At 39.7% G+C, this 22,801-nt stretch overlaps 1 long non-coding RNA gene across 2 annotated transcripts in view; it reads left to right on the top strand.

Annotated features, from left to right (window-relative positions):
• LOC144466564 (uncharacterized) overlaps positions 1 to 17,539 on the top strand; it is a 270,562-nt gene extending 253,023 nt beyond the window's left edge. For both annotated transcript variants that reach the window (XR_013493174.1, XR_013493173.1), the window contains exons 5-7: positions 16,730 to 16,839; positions 16,967 to 17,050; positions 17,161 to 17,539. This is a non-coding gene — a long non-coding RNA (uncharacterized LOC144466564). The remainder of the gene's footprint in view (positions 1 to 16,729; positions 16,840 to 16,966; positions 17,051 to 17,160) is intronic.
• The last annotated feature ends 5,262 nt before the right edge of the window (positions 17,540 to 22,801 follow it).

The raw sequence follows: 22,801 nt of genomic DNA, 5'->3' as shown, positions 1-22,801 counted from the left end.
TATACATTGCCAAGAATACAGAATTATCTTTTCCAATTCTTATCAAGGACCTTTACGGTTCTTGTGAAGTACATGTTCATACAGAATCCATAATTCTTTGTTGGTTCATAAAATCTAGGGTAAATGTATAAATGTCAAAGATCCTGCATCTTCGTTACTTTGTTGTCTCAACAAATTTAGAGCACGTGTTTACAAATTGTCAAGATTCAAAAAAATATTTTTAAATAGCCAAGCTATCGTCAATAGCAACCGCAATTTTTTTATTCACTCGACCCAGATTTTTTAAAATGGCAGCCAGCAAAAGAACATTGTACACTACACTATGCCATGCAAATTACGAAGTTCCTCTGTTTGATTGCCGATGAAAAGATGAAGCAAGTGTTGATGATGTCACTGCTGTTTCATGCACTGATGCTGTGGCAATCACCTGAGAATCCTGCCTGCTCTGAGGGGGGTACCAGCTCAGTGGACTAGTGGTAGAGTGTCCCTGAGAGTGAGAGGTTGTGGGTTCGATCCCTGGCCAGGTCATACCAAAGACTATAAAAATGGGACCCATTGCCTCCCTGCTTGGCACTCAGCATCAGGGGTTGGAATTAGGGGGTTAGATCACCACATGATTCCCGAGCGCGGCACCGCTGCTGCTCACCGCTCCCTCAGGGGATGGGTCAAATGCAGAGAACAAATCTCACACACTCAGGTGTGTGACAATCAGTGGAACTTTACTTTACTTTACCTTTACTATCCACAGTGGAAAACAAAATATATAGAAGCACCTGGTACCAGAAGTGAGTTGATATCAATTGACTGAAGGGGACTGGAGGATCCAAAACACATGCCTATGGTTTATGTGGATCAACAACACATCTCTCAGGACTAGAAAAATACAGTACACCTCAACTGCCTCGATGATCTTTACCATCTCAGTTAATCCAAAATACATCTTTGAAGGCATTTTAAAATCTAGCTAACACCCATATTATAGTCCCCCTTTAACTCTGCCGTCCTCCACATCCAATTTTTTTTCTTTTCCTGTGAACAACACCTCCACAGATCTCCAGGATCCAGAATGGATAGACAATCCATATGGATGTATGTAGGAATACATTAGTTGTGTTTGGTTACCATTTTGATGTGTGTACAGGCAACACAGTCTGCTACAGATAAGGTTATCCATTCTGATGCTTTCATAAAAACAGTCACCTCAGGGAAAAGGACATCTCAAAGAATACACAATACATAATTCATGATTTGAATACACCCGGCCGGCTGGATACATTCAAGGTTTCCTCCCTGTAGCTTAACGCAGCAGGTCTTCTTCTTCATCTCTCATTTCTCTGTAAAGCAGTAACATGGCAGTTAACCTTAGTGTGCCTTTACCCCTTACGACACCCTGAGAGGAAATAAAATGCTTCTCTATTGACTGGCCCGGGCCATAATTGGTGTATAGCTGCAGCCATAACACTCAATAAGGGAGCCGTGCCAGATCACAAATCTGCAGATCTGTCAGCTCTGCCACACAGTTTTTACTTCCCTCAGTATTTCAGAGGCAGGCTGGCAGGGGTCCCGTCCTGCAGCAACCGGGAAACAAAAGAGGAAGAGAGCCCCCTTCCTCCTTGCCAGGAGGCCCAGGGGAGACACTGCAGCTGGTTCCTCCGCCTCAATCTGAGAGCAACACTGCCCTCTAGAGTGTCTGTCGATGTAGCTGCAGCTTCAGAGAGGGGGTGGGGAGGCTGGCAGATGACTGGCCTGGTGTGTGCTGCCGTGGTGGTGGTGGTAGTGGGTGGGGGGGTGACAGTGTCGGGGACTGCTGATGATGACAAATCAGATTGTTTATCCCCACTGGGTGTGATTCAGTGCTTTGTTTTCCCATGCAGATGTTGACTAAGCAACAGCAACTGAGTCTTTGTGTCTGTGTCTGCATGTTTGGGGGGCATGTGTGCATTATGTGTGTGGGTGGGTGGGTATGTGTTTGTGTCCATGGTGCAAATACATTTGGATTTAAAGTGCAGATGAAATGCTCATTAGAAGAGATCCCAGAATTGTGATGTTAATTGTTAATTAAGGATATGATGACATACCATGAAATAATTTCAGACCGTGCTCAGGGTTTCAATCTCAGCTCTCAAGCTGATTTTTGTTTTCTGACTGGGTGACAGTGTGGACTCATTAAGCTGATTCAGTTCTCTTGTTGACAACCTCTACCTTTTGTCTCAGACACAGCAAAAAACTTCAGCCTTAACAAGATTTGAAGTCTCAGATTCAGCCTTTAAGATTTACTTTCCTCAAAACAAAACTAACTGTATGGGTGACTCTGGAGGGCTGAAGAGGGTTGTTCCAGGTTTAGGATCTGAGTATTCTAGATCCATGAAAACTATAAAGATTCTTAAGAAATCAAGGCAGTTGATTTTGGATCCCAATAATTCTGCTTGTTTAAAGTGCAGTTTCTGTCCTTTCAGGAATCTTATAAGTAAGTGCTAGTTGGTTGGAGCTTGTCAGATTAAAGGAATACTTCACCCACAAAATGATAATTTGTATATCAATTACTCACTCTGTGTAACATTGAATTATGATGAAAATGTTGTTTATCTTGCATGCCTCCACATTGAACAAAGAATTTATTAATATTAGATTTTATTTGATGAATTGAACTCATAGGGTCCATGTTTAACAACAGCAGAACTGAAATATACACAGTATAATCCAGGTTCTATTTATCCATTCATGTGCTCCGTGATTCTCAAACACATGAATTTTTGCTAAAAACTTACAAGTTAAAACACCTCCATATCAACGGCCCAGGTGTGCTCCCCGTCAGTGCAGGAGATGGTGTTTCAGGTTGTAAGGTCTTGTGGAGGGATCGACAACCTTAACTATCAAAAGAAAAAAAAAAATCTGTCTGTAGCCAAAAACATTATTTGAGCATCATAATTAAGGTAGCACAGCCTTTTAAGTTGAATTTAGCCTATCAGCATAAGATCTAAATGAGCATTCATTAACATGTTTTAGCACAAGGTGGCTATTCTGCAGTGGGCTGTTTTTGATGATTTGGTCTTTTAACTTTGCAGCATTGTCGCTGAAAGCAAACAAATTTGTCCATGTACTATTAAATTCTGTATTTTCCCCTGAGACTTTCCCCGTTTTGGATTTCAGTTCCACAGCCAGCCTAGCCAGGAGGACTCAAGACTACTTCAGCCATTGCTAGTGATGTTTTTAGAGATAAAGGCCCCAGGCCACACGTATGATGCACATTTTAGTTAACGAAATGTTAAAACATTTTTTTCAAATGGGTGTACAGGCTATGCATTTTTAGAATAACTTTTGGCTTACATCAATGAATGAAAATTAAAATGTTCTACATGGAGCCACTAGAGAGGGGCTAAACACACACATGCGGCTCTGGAGCCACAGGTTGCCTACCTCTGTTCTTGTGAAAATGCATGTGTTTGGGAAGTACTGAGCATACAACCGGATAAATGAGACCTGAATTACTGCATGAGTTGTAGGAGAGTTTTGCTGTTGTTAAACATGGACCCCTATGACTTCAATTCATTAAGACTTTTCTCCATTTTTGGATTCTTTGTTCACCGTGGAGGCATGGGAGAAAATCAAAGTTGTCATCAAGAATTCTACGTAACACAGTGTGATTAACTGATATGCAAATGGTCATTTATGGTGTGAAGCACTCCTTTAAAGAAGTTTGTGATAGGACTTCACCGCCAGATATTTTTCACTTGTTTTAAGGAGTAAGACTGTCTTTTTATATGCTTGTGATCAAACTAATCCAACTTTATAGAAGGGATGAACAAAAAGAAGGATGGCAGCTGATTGTATTATGACAGCCGCATGGATAATCATGAATTTTTATTTAGTGGGAAACACATTTTTTTTTAAGTTTAGTGTCTCTTGATTTTGTCTTATAAAGCTCCTCGTTTCTCATTTCATGGGTAACTGCACTGTGGGTTTTTTTACTTTACCCAGTAGGACACCAAAATTACTCTCTCAGTGAAATCATTCTATGGTCCAAACTTCAGCTGCTAAATTCAGTGTTTAAAAGGCATACAAAGCATTTGTGTGCTGATATCCCAACAGTGCCGTAGTTACCATTGAGGACACTGAGATCATATCCTGCATCGTATTTCTATGAACTGTGGGAATTCAGTCACATGAATGAGTTTACAACCCATGATACACACATGTTTAAGGTTTATTCTGATATACAGTATATGAGACTAAATGTCTTAATATAGATAGAAAAAAAGTTTTTAAACACTCAGAAGATATTACAGGGTTTGGTTGGAGGGTAATTCATAATTTCTTAGGTAGGTGAGGTTCTGCTGAAGGAATCTGAATTTATGATCTCAGTATAAGTGAAATCATCTTGCTCTGTTTGCTTGCTGCATATGAGACTGAGATGGATTTCTTGCAGCTGCTTTATTTATTGCATGGTAACATACAGTAGACAGAGCAAATAACATTCTGGCGTGCATATTCCACATCACTCATATTTCTGGACGACAGGTCTGTTAAAGAATGTGATTTAATCAATCATTTTCCCTCCTAAACACAAAGAAATACAGTGAAAGCCACTGCATGGAAACAAATGAAAGAGTCTATTTTTGTGGGACTGGCATTCGGACTATTGAGAAATCTCAGTTGTCTGTTTCTGTGTAGTTCCAGCTCAGCCTTCATCAGCTCAAGTCTGCTGAATGTAGATGAATCAAGCTAATGAGTTTGCCCATGCCTGGAAGAAACTATCTAATCCCCCAAACACTGTAACCATGCAAAGTAAACTGTGATACTCTCGAGCAAATATTTGGCCATTCTAATTGATGTCTGTCCTTGTTTTGAGCCTCGTCTCATTTCCAGCCAATGTCATCTGTGGTTCTCTTCTCTCACTGCCTCTGTGTCGTCTGTCAGTCCGTCTCCATCCTCACTGTCCACAGTTCTTCCTGACATTACTATCATTTCTTGTAATAGTTTTTGTGTATAGTATTTACCCATTCAGGTCTCATTTGTATTTGTGAACCATTCTTCAGAGCAGTGACCTACAGTTGAATAAAATAGGCTTTGCTCCAGACAATAATCCTTAATCATCATTAAACTAGCTTAATAAGCACTTACACTATATGTTATTACATATTTCCATTAATTGGATTTCTGTAGCCATTAAAACATGAAGTTTGGTGTTGAATATTTAATCGTAAAGAGTGTGTAGTTCCAATAGAAAGGTATTAATGAGCCATTAAAAAAACATTTACAGCTTTAAAGCTGCATTAATTGAGCTTTAGCCACTTGGCAGCAGCTGGAAAGCTGTAAACACACCATCAAAGTTGTTGCTGCAAACATGTTGGCAAAATGTTTCCTACTGACATATCTTGCAGACTCAGAGCAATGCTAGAATTAAGCAGTAACTAACAACAGGCCATGGAATGTCAGACACATTCTACTTTAAACCGCTTTTATTAACATGTTCATATAGCATTGTTCTTACAAAGAAATTGGCCCTCTAGGTTGCCTGCACAGAGTGCAAGGTGGTTGCTGTGCAATATACCATACTTGCAGTTAATGTTCCTCACTCCTCAGACCGGTAGGAGAGCAGTCAGCTGTTACATGGACGTAGAGGTGGATCTTCTATGACGGCCACCTAGGGCGCCACTCAACAATTTTTTATTTATTTATTCATTCATTCACTCTCAAAAAATCGAACATAAGGAAAAAAATAATCCAAACATCTTATTTTAACGGTCAAATTGTAGAAGGGGCACTACTTACAGTTCTGGTAATGCTGTTGTAAGTTTATCAGGGAGTGTTCAATGTAGTCAGCTCAGGATCAAGGATAACAAGGATATCTGAGTTTTTTGTGTTGTCATTTAACTAAACCGATAATATATAAATGCTAATATGCATGCTATGTCAACATTAAATACTCATATTCTCCTTCTTCGGGAGAATGGGATTTGAAAATCACTACGACTCTCCGGTTTGTGCTTTTAATTACAGAGCTGGAGTCAGCCTAGTTTAAAGATAGGAGCTTGTTCTAACTTTGCTTTTACACTTCTGTTGGTGTTTAGCCTAAACAAACAAGGTACAGCATGCCAGTGGTGGAGCCCGACGTTGGGCTCATCTCAAATGTAGGGATGTCCAGGGGCATGCTGCCCCCTCATTTACAGCTATATGCTCTATTTTACAAGCCATTTGTGAAAATAGGTGGCCTAAAAATCTGTACATCATTTGGGAAAACATGAGAGCTGCCAAGGAAAAAAATAATCTAGTAGAGTCTACGTTCTACTTTCTATCTTATTGTTTTTTCAACTGTCTTCATTATTTTGAAGCCATAACACAACAAATGCTGAGGATGACTAATTTTCACTCTTACCACCAAAAAAGAGGCAAAATTGTCTGATGCTACCATTTTTAATTGACATTGGCATGTTCTCCCCGTATCAGCGTGGGTTTTCTCCAGGTACTCCGGCTTCCTCCCACAGTCCAAAGACATACATGGTTGGGGACAGGTTAATTAGTGACTCTAAATTGTCCATAGGTGTGAATGTGAGTGTGAATGCTTGTCTGTCTCTACATGTCAGCCCTGTGATAGTCTGGCGAACTCTCGCCCAATGTCAGCTGGGATAGGGTAGTGTTAGTGTTGGAATTGGCATGAACAGCATTAATATTTTTTTAGCTATTTGCTGACAGATCTGTTACATCTGAATCCATCCCATAATAATCTAAGCTACCCTACTAAGTACATGTAGTCTTCAATACTCTGAATTGAACATTTATCCAATTATATTAGATTTCTTTAGAGAATAACATAGATTGGGAGCTTTTGACAAAATTCTGGAGCCCCAGGAGCCACCCCTCTGCTCCGCCCCTGCAACCTGCTAGTAAGTGTGTTTTAGAGTTTTTTCACTTTTGGCAAAGCCAAACTAGCTTTTTCCCCTTGTTTGCTATCTTTATGTTACACTAGGCTAAGCACATCCTGACTCTAGCTCTGTACCGCAGACATGACAATGACAGTTAATCTTTCCATCCTACTCCAGAAGGAAAAATAGCAAATTAACCTATTTTACAAAATTTTGAACCACTGTATTTGTTTAATATATCACCCTGACATTCACAGTTTGAAGAAGGATGAAAAAGGGGAGCATTAATGAATGTATTGATATTCTGCTTGTTATTTTGTCCTCTCTTTGTCTCTGTAATGTCCTCCAGTCTGCATGTTCAGCCACCGAATCCTTTTGAAGTGTGTGATAATGACGTCCTCACACACACACAATGAACCCAGACGGTGTCAGAGGGACTCAGCTTGGAGCGCAGGTGTTTTCATTTGGCAGACTCACTGTCCTTCCTGTCTCAGAGATATGGAAAGCAATTTACCACTGATGTCAGACTGGACACTGACAGCATCTGGACTGAGAGCGCATCCAATTAGTGAAGTGCGTTTGTCGCCCAAAATTCCTACAGGCCAGTCTCGTAACATAATAGAGGGGATGGATGAAGCTTGTGGCAGAAATAGAGAGTTAGAAAAAGTGAATGAATGTAATTCGTGCCCTTTATTTCCTCCCAGTGATGCGCATGTGTGGGTGGATAGGGTGATGGATAGTTTAGGCTGTCTCACAGGGAGATTTGTCTGTCAGACAGGGTGTGATGCCGCCTGGATTCCTCTGAGCTCTGAGAGATTGTCTGGTGTTCGCAGCAGCAGAGCAGAGAGGACGGACAGCAGGTACACAGAGTCCTCTGGAGACCACAGCTCTCTGATGTGTTAGTGAGTCACACTCTGCTATGACCAAATCCTGTCGATTTATGACACAACTCCTCTAATCCAATTCTCTTGTTTCTTTCACACTGTGATTCTCTGTTGTCTCTCTCAGTTTGGTTACACTCACTACATTTGATTGGCACAAACAAAACATGAGCAACACTTCAGATGATAATACACAAGCAGAAAATAATGTTGTTAATCATCTAAATGTATTTTTCAGAGCCACAGTCACAGAGGCATAAGGTAGTTATGCCTAAACTAGTTACCGTATAATCTTATCATCACATGATCAAATAGAGGCAGCCATCTCTGCCAAGTCAGTCTGCAGCTGATCCTGACGACAAAGTGGACAAGGTCCAAAACCTCATCAAATTTTAGGGTTGAAACTTGTTTATTTATTTATATTATTTATAACTGGCAAATTTGACCACTTTTAGCAACAGTGACAAGCTAAGACACTGTTAATTAGAAAGTACTCATTTGAAGACAATGGGAATTTATTATGATCTCATTTGAGGACATTCAGACTTTATTATTGTCTCATTTAAGGACATTCTTTTTTTTTTTTTTTTTAATATACTTTATTAATTCCCAAGGGGAAATTCAATTTTTCACTCTGTTTGTCAATTACACACAGGTCCAAAAGACACACACATGCACAAACTGGACCTATACATGCGCTAAGTGGAGAGATGTCAGAGTGGGCTGCCCATGACAGGCGCTCCGAGCGGTTGGGTGGTTTGGTGCCTTGCTCAGGGGCACCTCGGCAGTGCCCAGGAGGTGAACTGGCACCTCACCAGCTACCAGTCCACGCTCCATATTTTGGTCTGGAAGGGGACTTGAACAGGCGACCCTCTGGTTCCCAACCCAAGTCCCTATGGACTGAGCTCAAATGAGACTAAATGATCTTCTCGTTTGAGGACATTTTAACTTAATTATTGTTGACAATGTTTAGTTTTTTTTAACTTGTCAGGTGCTTGTAATCCCAAATTGCAAGGGAGGGTATGTATTTTTTTATAGTTTATTTATAGTTTATGTGGAGTAAGCATATATTTTATAACCTATTTTGTTATAGATTACGACAGACTATTTAAAAAAAAAAGAAAAACATGATGAAGATGGGTTTGCCTTTGCAAAAAAACAAACAAAAACATCCATTTTCACAGGAAGTGTGCAGTTGCCACTCAATGAAAATAAACTCAGCCAAAAAAGGTTTGTTGTTAGGTTTAGAAGAGGACATCATGGTTTGGCCTAAAACAAGTATGCTTGTTACTAACGTGATGTAATGTCATGTGATATACATCACAAGTGTAGTATGCTAACTGTACTAGCACACTGTGTTGCTATTAAGATAACTTAATTGACTTTTGGTTGCACATGGGACACCAACAGCCATCTCCTGGGTGAAAGTCCAGTGTTTGTTTGACCCAACCACCAGACTTCCTTGCTCTTTATACTATGCCAGTTGCTCAGAATGTCAAAACATGCCACCATCCGGTGTGCCTCATACTGCCACTAAAGGGTGCCTCGGTGCATCTGTATCTGACGCCAAGGGCCACTGACCAAGCATTGATATTTGATGAGTTGGGAGCGGGACCAGGTTGTCTATGCATATCAGACAATTAGTAATATTAATTGTTACTGTAACCAGTGTCTATCAGTATGCAGTTCCTTAATCTCATATTGTCATAGATTTCAACTATACTATAACAGTGTAACAGAACTTCTGAAATTAACTTGTGGTTTTTGGTTTTGGTGTGTCATCCAAAGATTTCAGTGGCCCCATCAGGTCACCCCTATAAAAAATTGCTGGGGGGGACACGGCTGATTTCAGCAAGTGCCCAGAAACAGCATCTGTCTACACTCAAGTGGCCATAGTTTTTATAGTGAGAACAAAATTTTCAAGGTATGTTTTTTTCATTTTATTTTGCTATTTCTTTAACATTCTGATCCAATTACGCACAAACAAAATAAAATAAACACTGAATCACATTTAATTTTGTCTTAAATTATACTTGACAACAAAGGCTAATCGACTTATTTACTCCCTAGCTTGGTAAGGGTGCTAACAGTGCTACACACACAATGTTAAGACATATTTAAATGTAGCCAATAAGCTGCTTTAAAATGAGCTACCTTTCACTCTTTGACCAGTAGGGTGCCACATATTTACAGTTTAGTTGGATTATAGCATTGGGACTGACAGTGTCCTATTTCCACATATAGTCAAACACGAAACTGTTATCATTCAGATTTATTTGAAATTATGCTTGTGTGTTTCCACTGTGTGAGTCCAGTGTTTTTACAGTGTGTCTGCATGTGCTGGCAGTCTGTATGAGTGTGTGGCTGTGTGGTTGATAACAGGACACAGCTGTGGAGGGGCTTTTCCTGTTCCCCTCAGCATTACATGTCTCTGTTCAGTATCCACACCGCTATCTGTCATGTAACTCTTCACACTGAGGCTGCAGCAGAACACTCAGCTGGCCAAACACTTCTTCTCTTACCTCTGTTTGTTAAGAGTTGTGCCGGTGCACCACATCCTGTTCTTATGAGTCATTTCATTCTAGGCTTTAAGATTAGTGTCCAAGCACATGGGGTTTATGTAGGCCTGTTAGAATACAGACCTTGTAGGAATACTTAATGCTGGGTCAGGGTCTGAAAGTCACTGGAAGGAAGCAGAGGAACTTCTTTACAGCGGCATATGTGTGAAAAAATATGACTAGCAAAAATATTGGCAGCAGCAACTACTGTACTTGTCAAAGGACTGACGCCCACAGAAATTCAGAATTCAATAGAATTATTGGCAGGTGAACTCTATTAGGTTTGATTGAAAATTAAAATTTCACAGGAATGTAGTGTTGTTTTTGGCATTAATTTAAAAAAATGAGGATGACTAAACATAAAATTGTGTTTATTCTTTTTTTCATATTAATTAGATTCAAATCTCCAAAAATCTTTGAAGTGAAAGATATAATGCCAACCACATAGAATCAACTGATTCTCTGTTTTTCTGCATATTGTAATGTCAGAACTTTAGGTATGTCTGGTTTTCCGGGAACATATGACAATCTTAGTGCTGAATAGAAATCATTTGCATTCAGGTAGACATCCTGGCATGTTGTTTGAGGAACAGTAGAACAGCCTTCAGTTGGTTGCAATGGCCCAGGCAACATTTGTATGTGGGGCCAATGTGGGTTGTAATTGGGCTGAAAAATGGGCCTTATATAGGAATGTCCAGGGGTTCAATAATTGCCCCATGCCCATTGCCCACATGGAAGGGTTTACCCAAATTGGCCATGCATGGGTAATGCTAGGGCTACCTGGGTTCCAAGTGGGTATAAGCCCAACATGGGGATCTTATCTGGAGCCCACTGTGCCCATGTGATCAATCGGCATGGGGCCATTGTAGAACCTGTGGACAATCCCATACAGGGCCCATTTTCAGCCCATGTACAACCCACTAGCCCCCACATAGAAATGCTGGCTGGGGGTCAGGTGATCATATTAACATTTGAGCATGTAAAGTAATTAGAACAAACTACTGCAACTGAAAAGTTGATTTAGTCATATCACCATATTAAAGGCATTCGAACATGCATTCACGGTGACTCTTAGTAACATACTTGCCAGAAAAACAGGGATCAGGAAAGTATTTTTCTCAGGAAAGAGGAACAGATTTTGGCAAGGATTCCTGGGAACTCCTTGGATCTAAATTCCTGACATTAAACCCTAATCTTTATGATGTGCTGGGGAAAGGGTTGGGATTCCCCATTATATTAGAATTATGGTCAGTATTTTTTTATGATTCATCAGATATTATTCAGGTTTTGCTTTGCATAATAGAGAGCGTTATTTATGACAGGCTAGTATTTGAAAGCCAATCATATGGCCTTTTTCCCAGCAGACATATTAACAAGTACAGTTACAATGGCAATGTTAACATGTTCTATGAAGACCACATCTATGATGCATTACAAGGCCATTCATAGTGAATTATGCATTTATAATGCTCTACGACAACACTCATAAACACACATAATGCTTCCTGATGCGATATCAGCAGTCATAAAGCATTATAAATGTCACCTATAATAAATTATAGGTGTCTTCTGGATGCTCTTGACTAGTTATAAACTAAAGGTTGACTGATGGAGCTTATGATGCATTATGAATACCCATACTCACTTATACACACTTTGATAATCAGCTGTAGTAATAGTACGGTATTGTAAGTTATCATTGTATGTGTTAAGTAAAGTAGGCTACATATAGATGTAGCCTATAATAATGCATGCTTTATCAGGGGTTTCATTGTTGGTGTTAAGTAAAATGCGTTGCATTTTCATGTATTTAAAAGAATCTGTGAGACTTCTTAAGTGATCTTACACTAGAATAATTTGAAAATAATTTTAAAAAACTAGACCCTCTCACATCTTCAGACAATGTGTCATTAGTAAGAGACTTTTTAGTCACAGAATAAGATTTTGCAAAGACTGGGCATCTTGCAGGGTCTCTATTTGCAAGATTGTTAGCCTCAAAAGGAAAAGAGTGGACAGACATTGTTGCAGCCCTCAAAATCCCCTGGGAGTATGATATGCTATAGCTTGCTAACTAGCTAACCACCTCCCCATCCCAAACAAGGTTAGCCTACTTGTAAGATAACGTTAGCTACTTTACTGTTTGCTATTAGCCTACAAGCAAACTGTAACTTTCAGATCTCAGCTTCACTCATATAATTGGTTACATGATGTGATTTTTTTAAGCTAGTAACCTTTAGTTAAAACCTATGGTTAGGTTGTATGCTAACAACAAACACGTACAAACACATACGGTGGTTATCTTGCTAGCTATAGCGTACTTACAGGGGATTTTGAGGGCTGCAGCAAATTTTGTCGACTTTTTACATTACATTGTCTAACTGAAGCAAGAAATCTTCAGTTGAAATGTACGGTTAGCTCGTGGGCTGTTGCTAATATTCCAGTAGCTAACGTTAGCTTACAAGCAGCCTTGTTTGAAATGGTGGAAAACAGTTTGCTAGGTAGTTAGCTATATCATATAGCATACTCCTTGGGGATTTTGAGGGCATTTGTGCATTATGCAACCACTGAGACAAAGCAGAAATATACCAAATAGATGGCCTTTCTACTACAAAATCAACTTCTCAACATAGCAAGTCTTCGACTGACAACAAATGAAACTGACACAACAAATTTTTGGCGATAACATTACAGGTAAGTCATTGTTTGTTTCTCCCTCATGTAAGGACACTAAACTCTCACAGTGGACAGAAATTCAATTTTGGTTAAAATGACAGTGGGTTGACAATATGTTTAATGTCTAATGACTTTAAAATTTCACACTCTGTGGACATTGTGATATTTTGCAGACGTTTTGGGTTTGTTCTCTGTATCTTACAACTAAATGTTATTCTATGTCAAGGTGGCGTTTGGATGAGATTTTAGGAAGACATTTGATTTTGTTTACTTAACAACACAACTTAAAAATCAAGAAAATGTCAATGTCATCTGTTGTCAGTAATCTATGCCAAATTGATGTTGGCACTGAACGTAATGCTGACATTGAATTTTGCTCACCCAAAGTCACAACGCAAATTCAGCCAAATATCAGCGTCAAACAATGTTGGTGGCCAGCTGGGATTTCACTTTGCCAGAAGTTACACGAAATCCAAATTAGTGTATTAAAGATATCGATTTATTGGTACATATCAATACTGAAAATTTAAACACTCATTTTCTGCAGTATTGATACACCACAGAATGATTACAGACCACAGTCATCCTGGTGTTCTCTGCTACTAAACAAGAACAGAAAGTTGTAATTGTTATGTTATATAGCCTTGTTATATTAACCCTTTGATAAAAAAATTTAACTTGTTTGGCCTAAATGTAAAGATCACAGACCTACGGCTGTAGGGCTCATTTACCCTACTTTGATGTACGAAGACAATTCCATTAATTTCAATTGTCGATGGTGGAAGAGATCGTAGTCATGTGCCTTTTAACAGAGGCAGCGTTGTAAACGGAGTTGGTCTGTGAGGCCATTAAATACATTGCGACATGTGGAAAGAAAATTCAGTTTTTACTATATTACCAATTCTTTAAGTTCTGCCATTTTTAAAATGTCTTTGCCGTGTCCTATGGTTGTGTCTTGTTTGAAATACGCTATACTGGCCCCACGATTTCGGATGTTACTAATCCATTTTGTCCGTGTCCATAAGCTTTCAAAAAACGTGCACAAATATGGATGAAATAAACGCAGAGTTGAGTAGTAGAGAGAAAGCTCTGTCTGTGTCCGTATAGGTATCTATCATTGAGCATAAATGATCCTTAACACTGAGCTGTTCAACATGAGATGATGACCTGTTCTTCCCTCTCTCTTTAAGGAAATCAGTTAATTATGGAACAGAATACGGGTTCATTATCCAGTCCATCTGGTGGCACCCTGCTCCCCAGCAACTACAAACTGCTGCAAAATCTGGGACAGGGAGGCTTTGGACAGGTGGTGAAATGTCTCAAGACGGACACCAATGAGACTGTTGCAGTAAAGATACTGCTACAGCACCAACAATGAAGTAGGTCCCTTAATTCATTAGCAGCTATTTTGCTTTCATTTAAATTTCAACAATGACTTCCCTGCCTTTAGTGCTTAATAACATGTCAGCTGTGTGTCAACAACTACAGGTCCATGTCATTGGTCCGACAGCCCATTGGTCCGACATCCCATTAGTCTGACGGTCCGCGGTGCTGAACGGCTCCCGGCGGGCGTATTTCTACCTTGATGGTGCGCCACGACCAGCTCTGGGTCAACTGGGAAAGGCTTGAGGCGAGGCAGGCTCACGGCTTATGTGTTTGTCACTTTCTTTTTCATTTTAACCCACACCATGATCTTTTCCTGACCCTAACCAAATGGTTTTTGTGCCTAAACCTAACCAGACCTTAACCACAGGGCATCATGATGATTTCGGAACAACGGGACTTCGGAACAATGGGTTCAATATGGTCGGAACAATGGGATGTCGGACCAATGGGCTGTCAGACCAATGGGCTGTCGGACCAATGGGCAGTTCCCACAACTACGCATCAAACCAACATTGTCAAGTTCATCGACTCATTCACACTGAGGGACAGCAGAGGTGCTTTGGTTTTCGAGATGCTGGAAGTGACTCTCATGGACTACATTGCTGTCCATAGAAACTATACTCCAATGGATTTACAGGATATCAGGAGTGTAGTCCAGCAGGTATGTATACATTAGCATCAGACACAACACTAAAGTCAAAAAGCTGTCAGTGTTGTTCTATTCTCTAACTGTCCTCACTGATCTTTGTACTTGCAGCTGGCAATCACATTAGACGCCCTGAAGACCATTGGACTGCTCCACACAGATATAAAGGCCAACAATATAATGCTGGTGGATTGAGAAGCGCAGCCCCTCAAGGTAAAGTTGATTGACTTCGGACTGACTCTACAAACCTGGAGGGCTGAGAACGAGCAGGGCAAATCTCATCAAACAACGCACTTCAAGTAAGCTACACAGATACATGAATCATGATTCTACTAGTTTGTAGGAGATTTCTGCTCAAATATGAAATTGTTCCTCATACAGTGTCTGTCTTTGTTTCATATTCAGAGCTCCAGAAATGTTCCTGGGACTTCCATTTTCAGAGGCGATTGACATGTGGTCCGAAGGTGTCGTAATGTCAATCATGATGCTTGCTGCTGTGATCTTCGTGGGTTTTGATGATTATGATGTAGTAAATCACTGACTGCTTCCTTTTATCTCTCTTCCTAATAGATCTAATGCTGCTGCATTGGTGTATTCTTAACTTTGTTATCTTAAAAAATAATTGGCTCTAGATCTTTAAAAGTATCATGTGGAGTTTTCTTACAGCCAAATACAGTTACATGTTGAATTTGTTGACTTCTTCAGAAAACACTTACAAAGCTGATTTTTTTGAATGCTTAGAATCCTGCATTGTTTATGTCCATGTTTGTTCACAAGCAGTCATCTTCCCTGCCTTTTGCTGGGTATGTGCTGCCTTTCTGGGCTTAGTGCCACCAACTGTAGATAAATGAAATAGCATGATGCCATAAACAGAAATGCGTCACTATGCATCATGCGCATATCTTGCAAAGAAAACAGAGACCCCCTAAAGAAACATTGCTCATAGCTCAGCTAGGATTTAGTTTCCTTAGAAATGTTTCAAAGGTCCAGTGTGTTGGATTTAGGGGCATCTATAGGCAGAAATGGTACATAATAAAATCTCAACTATGCTTTCAACTATGTTTTATGTTACCTGAAAACAAGAATCATGTTTTCGTTACCCTAGAATGACCTGTTTATATCTACAAAAGGAGTGGGTCCCTTTTCCACAGAGTCAGGCATGTTGTTTCTACAGTAGGCCAGAACGAACAAATCAAACACAGGCTCTAAATAGGTCCTTTTATGTTTTCACATTTCCACGTCGACCACCATAGTTTACCTACACATTTGACACACAGGAAAGGTTTTAGTTCTGCAACCTCACCACAACATGCCTATAAACCTACACACTGAACCTTTAATACGAGTGTAGATACACAACATCAGATTTGTTGCCACAGAAATATATGCAATACCCTACTGGAAACAAATACACATTTCAGTTGGTACCATAATGTATTGAGGTTTGATTCCCAGCTGAAGCTCCACAGGGTACAGCTAGTCGGTGTGGACATAAAATCTAACCTATCCTAAACTTTTAGGTAATACAATATTGCATGGAGCAACATTTGGCTTGCTGTTGTAGCAGCATATCTGTCATAATGTAATTTCTACTTTTAAGATGCTATGCAACATACAGAGTTCATAATAAATATTTTTTGGACTGTGGGAAAGCTTCCAGTCATAAAGAGATAAATACCATATTGTTGCATAATTATCTGTGACGCTGTGTTTTGTCTCCAGATGCGATGGATAGTGGCATTCCGGGGTGTACCCCCAGACCATCTACTGACTGCTGGGACGAAGTCAAAAAAATACTTTGTAAAGAAGCCTCAGGCCACTGGAGACTTAAGGTATGACAAACAAAGATTCATCTCATCCATAACATGCTCTTCCCTAGTTAAGATTATACTTTACAACATTTTCTACAATTTAATCAGTTACTGTGATTAAGAAGAAATACACTTAACCTTCTTTCAGACATCTAAGGAGTATTGGCAAAGCGCCATACCTCCCTGCAGATATCAGCCCTTGACATTCAGCAGTCTTTGTGTTTTGGAGATGGTAGGTGTTCATGTAGATCGTGCTGTAGTTGGTAAAGATGGACTTTAATCAATTCTTTCTTTATGAATCAGAAATTTTACTTCGGATTTGTCGTTTGTTTCCCACATTAGTTTCCCCTGGAGAACCTGAACATGGGGGGCCCTGACGAGAAGAGGGAGTGCATTGACCTGCAGAAGGCAATGCTTCAGATCGATCCCAATGAGAGGATTACCCTCAGTCAAGTCCTCAGTCATCCATTTACTACAAGGGGCACCCTCCACAAAAACTTTGAGTAAGTGTCTGCAATCTGCAGTCTGCAAGTGAACTGAAATGGGAGATTTTTTTTTTTTTTTAAGATATTTTTGGGGGCATTTTGCCTTTGATGGACAGGACAGTCAAGCATGAAAGGGGGAGAGAGAGAGGGAGTGGCATGCAGCAAAGGGCCATGGGCTGGGGTCGAACCTGGGCCGCTGCGGCAACAGCCTTGTACATGGGGCACCTGCTCTATTCTCTAAGCCACCGACACCCCGAAATGGGAGATTTCTTTTTGATGGCTTTATACACAGTGTAGTAGTATTTTTAAATGTATTTTTTGCCTTTCCAAAACACAAAAGTTAAAGTTTTAAGAATAGATTAAACAGTGTTTGTCTGCTCTAACACAAGCCAATGAAGTTACCATGCCTGGCTAACTAGCTTATTGTCTACAGTAAACTATCTGTTTTAAGAGCACTGTACCATTCAGTTACTCAGAGCACCACACTCTCAGAGAAGCAGAGTGTACTGCGGGCACTCTGAGGAAACGGAGCAGCAGAGTTGCAAGTGCAGTGACAGTAATTTAACGTCACTGCTTGTTAATTCATACAGAAATAGAACGCTTTATTTCTTCAAACAACCGCTCTCCCATTTTAATGTAGTGGATTTATAAATGCTCATATAGAGGCTTCCTGGACAGGCTTAAACAAAGTGCATGTGTCAGTCCTGAATGGAACTTTTGCTAATCTGAAACTCTGCAAAATAATTTAATCAGCTCATGGTATGCTGCTCTTTCAGTAAAACTAGCATTATGCTAGCTAGCTAAGGATGCTAATTTTACCAGTACACTGTTAAATCCCTCCTTATACTTGTGTGGGTTTTTTTTTTGGAATTTTACACACATCAGTGCTATTAAAAGGGTTTATGATATCTAGCAAGTTATTTATTTTTTTAATTAAAAAAATAATTAATAATTAATACATGCACCTGTCTCCATTTAACAGCACAAATGAAAGCCCTGGAACACCTTCAGCACCACCAGGTGTTACCTCTGTCCAGCCATGTGGATCTACTTAAGAGACATTACCCCCAGGTGTTATCTTGGTGCAGCCTGCACCACCTGAATGCCGCCTGTGGGGGGTTGACAGTCCAAAAAGCATGCAGGTTAATTGGAGACTCTAAATTGACACTTAATCTGATCCTATTTGATCTAATTCGGCAAAATCTAATCAAACAATTAGTTGATCAATAAACACTTAAAAATAAGATTACAAATCTGTGTCATGACTTCTAAATAAGCGAGGGAAAACAGTTATATATTCTTCAGTATACCTATCCTAAGTGCCAGGAGTCTTGGTGTAATTGTAATGTAGATGAGGTTGTTGTATAAAAACATTTTAACACGTCACACATACAATAACACACTGAATATTAATTTCTTAAAGGGATGATTTCTGAACTGCTAAAAAAAAAGGTTGTGAATGTTCTCTGAAGCTGTTAGATGTTCTGACATTTACTTTAGATTATAATAAGTTGAGAAACACAAAAAGCTGAGGTCAAAGGTCAGGGTCAGCTACAAAGCAGCCACCCTGGGGCTGTATTCACAAACATTTGAGAACACTAGAGTGCTCTTGTCTTAGCCTAAACATTACTAGCAAGGAGTCCTAGCTGAGGAGTGATTCAGAAAAATTCTCAGGGCAACTCTGAGCAAGTAAGGGACAGGAACTTTTACCCTAGTGAGGAGGTGTTATCGACCCTGTTACTAGGTATGATACTTTCTTTTAAAAGGTTGAGCCGGCAACTTGCGGGAAGAAAAATGAACTGCTTCACAATATGAGAATGTGAAAGCACTGTAATTGTTTGTGTGACCTCTGCTGATAAAAGGTTGCGACAGACTCAAGTCATTACTGCTGCACAGTTTTTCCTGTTTCCAAATGTCTTAGTGCTGTGATCACTTTCATTAGTATTGCATTGGGTGGTAGATGCAAGCACATCTCTAATGAGAGCACCCACAAACATTACCTCTGCACAATGTAATCTGCAGTGTTTCATGAACTCACTGCCATTTAGTGTTTAGAGAATATTTCTCCTCTTTGTCTTTTTACCATTTTCTCCTTGAAAAACTTTTAAGCTTCATAAAAGTCCTCCGAACAGTTTTTCACCTATCTTAAGGGCTAAGATGCCTTATGAATGACTTGGTAACACTTTCTGTGAGGCCACATCTATAATGCGTTATGAGGGCATTTATGGTGAATTATAATGCATTTATAATGCTCTATGACTACACTCAGGAACACGCATAATGCTTCCTGATGCACTATATCAACAGTCATAAAACATTATAGATATGACTTATAATATAATGGATGGACTTATAATGGATGCTCTTAACTAGTTGTAAACTACTGATGGAGCTTATGATGTATTATGTGTACTTAAACTCACCTATACACCAATCAACTGTAGTAAGGACTCATAGAATGTTATAACACTGCATGCAGTATCATAAGCTATCATTGTATGTGTTAAGTAAAGTGAAGTACTTACTGACTTCACTTTCACCTATACTGATTTATTATTTTTATTTTTTAAGAGGTACTCCTCCCTATGTGGATTTTGTCCCTCTATACTACCTCACCTGACTTTCTGGTGGTACATTTGAGAGTTTTATCCTGTAAATTTACTACTTGAATCTCTGAGAAAATATAGTTTTTTATTGTAAATTGACCTCTCCCTGTCTCTCTGCCAATACTGGAAAAAGCAGAAAGTAAAGCAAAACCTAGCACAAGCAGCAGTGGTGGGTGAGGTGGAGGCTGGATCCAAAATTTAAGAAAAAACAAAGGAGTAGTTATGCTTCCATCCCCTTCTCAGGGTTTTGTTTTTTTACTCTTTATGTGGGAAAACCATGTGAAACAAAATCTTAACCATAGCCAAGTATTCTGTAAAATGAGGTGTGGAGAGGGACTTTCACAGACCAAATTTCCAGTAGAAGTTGGGAAGGGCATGAATGGTCCCATAGAGAATCATTTCTGATGATTTTGGCGACACCCTGACCTTTCCTTTACTGCCGCAGCCGAGTCACAATGTCAGCTCTCCTATGCAGTTTTGTAGGGCTGCTGGACAGTCCAAAAATCAACCCCTAAAACCACCACTCAAGCACCAACCCTCTTATCTGGCTCTGAAAGCTATGTCTGTCTTGGGCAGTTTTAATTATACCTTAAATTTCTTAGTTGGTGTTTGCTGACTTGTGTATTTGCGTGTACCACCACATTAAGCAATGCAAAATAAATAAATGAAATATGTCATGTTATGGATAAACCATCCATAATAAATATGGATGGTGAATTGGGGATTAGCCCATCTACCCTATTGGACTGCACAAGCGAACATATGAAGCTATACTGGAACAAGGTGGTTTTCATCAGTATGGTAGGAAATGATGAGAAAACTGGGTCCAGGTCCAAAACAGATGGCGTTCTGATTCAAGCTGTGAAATGTGCTGCACTTAATCTATGTCACTGAATGCACAAGATGTTAGTGAGTCCTCTGAGTCCCAGAGCAGCTGTATTTAGATGTTTGGCTTTAATGTATATCACAGCTACAGTAGATTGTGTAGAGAGACAGCAGTGTGCTGCTGTAACTCAGCCTGTGTAGGCGGCAGATATTGTATGAATGTTCACATTCACCACTGAATCAACAGCTGGGCTATGACATACTATCATAAATGTAATTTCAACAGGTTGGTTTTGAAATGTATAATTTAACCCTTCGAAAATGAAATCCATTTTAAAGACACTTCTGCTTCTGCACTTCTGATATCTGCTGTATCTGTTACCTGGTTGCCATAGTAACATGCTGAGCAATAGTAGCCGGCTGAAAAAACGGAGGCATCATAAACGTGACCCAATCCACCATGTAACAAGTTCAGCTTTGTAAATGTACGATGAAGAAGGACATGCATTTGTCATTAGACCTCAAGAGTACCCAGAATGCCATTTGCTGAGAGACAGTGAATGGAAATACATTCTTGTTCGTTCACCAGAAATGTCTACAGGGCAAGTATGGAAGTGTATGTTAACCATACACTGTGTGAAAAATATTGGTCATAGTGACCATGATGTTTCTCATTGGTTTGTGAAGTCCTGTTTTGAAACCTCAACTTTACCATCTTAAATTTTTGGAACCAAAAGTGACCCAAAGTGTGAATATTTATCATATTTAAGGGGTGGAGCCGTCAAGGAGCGAGGGGTGGACCTGCTTTAGAGTCTGAGTTGAAGTTTTGCAGACATCCTGTCACTCAAGGCAGCCACGCCCTTAAATATGCACAACTTTAAACCTTAATAAAATTGAAATGGGTGCATTATTTAATAATTCACTCCCATACAGTTGTGATGAACGAGAAATTAGCTGTACAGATGAAATTGTTTTTTGTAACAGGCTGTAAACATGTTTATTCCGGCTGTAAAGTTGGGCACTTTAACATGAGGGTCTATGGGAATTGACTTGCTTCTGGAGCAAGCCTCCAGTGGCCATTAGAGGAACTGTAGTTTGTGCATTGGCTTCATTTTTTCAGCCCTAGAAGTTGCCTTTTTGGTGTAAACAACACTTAAAGTGCCACTAGAATCCAGAGTCAGATTGCTACGTGTAAACATGCTTGCCCATTGCCAATAAAGCTAATTGTCATTCTAAAGCTAAAAGCTAATAGTTGGTAAAAAGTTCAAATGATTTTCCACAACATGTGACAAAATCACATTTGCTGCTATTATTCCACTGAAGTTATATGATGCTCTGACTGAGGAATATATTTAGCCAAGATGTGTTTCTATGGCAGCACCATTACATTGGTATTCCATCTGTTTGTGCTTAATTACTTTATCCTAAATTCAGTCTGACATATGTGCTATCTTAAAAACTTGGGATGAAATTGTTAAACTTTTGGAATAAAGTCGTGGGGGTTTCAGTAATGCTTGCCAGTACGTCAGGCACTCAGACTGATGGCGTTAAATCTAAAATTAAAATTCCATTTAAATATTAGAGTTTAATTTGCTCTAATTTTCAACTAATCTGTTCCCTTGATATCTGTGCAATCGAGCCATCTGAGGATCATCCATTTAATTATTTGGCCTCAGGTTCCTGTTTTTCCATCAGCTGTCTTGTGCAGAGCCTGGACTCAGAGCAGATGATAGGATAAACTTACATTTGGGGAAATGCACAGCGAATCATGCAGGCACTGCCGGCATCTACGCAAGTGATTTGTGCACTTTAATCTGTCGGGTAGTTTCAGTTTTCGGCATGGACAGCTTACGTGAGCGGTGATTGAATCATTCCATTTTCCCACCGAGTCAGACCTCTGCTCTACATTTTTCAAATCGCTTTCTCTCACACCCCCTCCTCCCTCCATCTGTTTCTAATCAACGCTCACTGCCAAGACTGAGATACACTTCTCCCCGAAGAGTCGGCTCACACACACACAGAGAAATTGTGAAACAGTGTGTAAAGTGGATAGTAAGAGTAACGGGA

This window comes from Epinephelus lanceolatus, chromosome 13 (genome assembly GCF_041903045.1).
Source record: "Epinephelus lanceolatus isolate andai-2023 chromosome 13, ASM4190304v1, whole genome shotgun sequence".
NCBI lineage: Eukaryota > Metazoa > Chordata > Actinopteri > Perciformes > Serranidae > Epinephelus > Epinephelus lanceolatus.
Note: the sequence above shows the minus strand (reverse complement) of the source record. Positions and strands in the feature narration are given on the sequence as shown.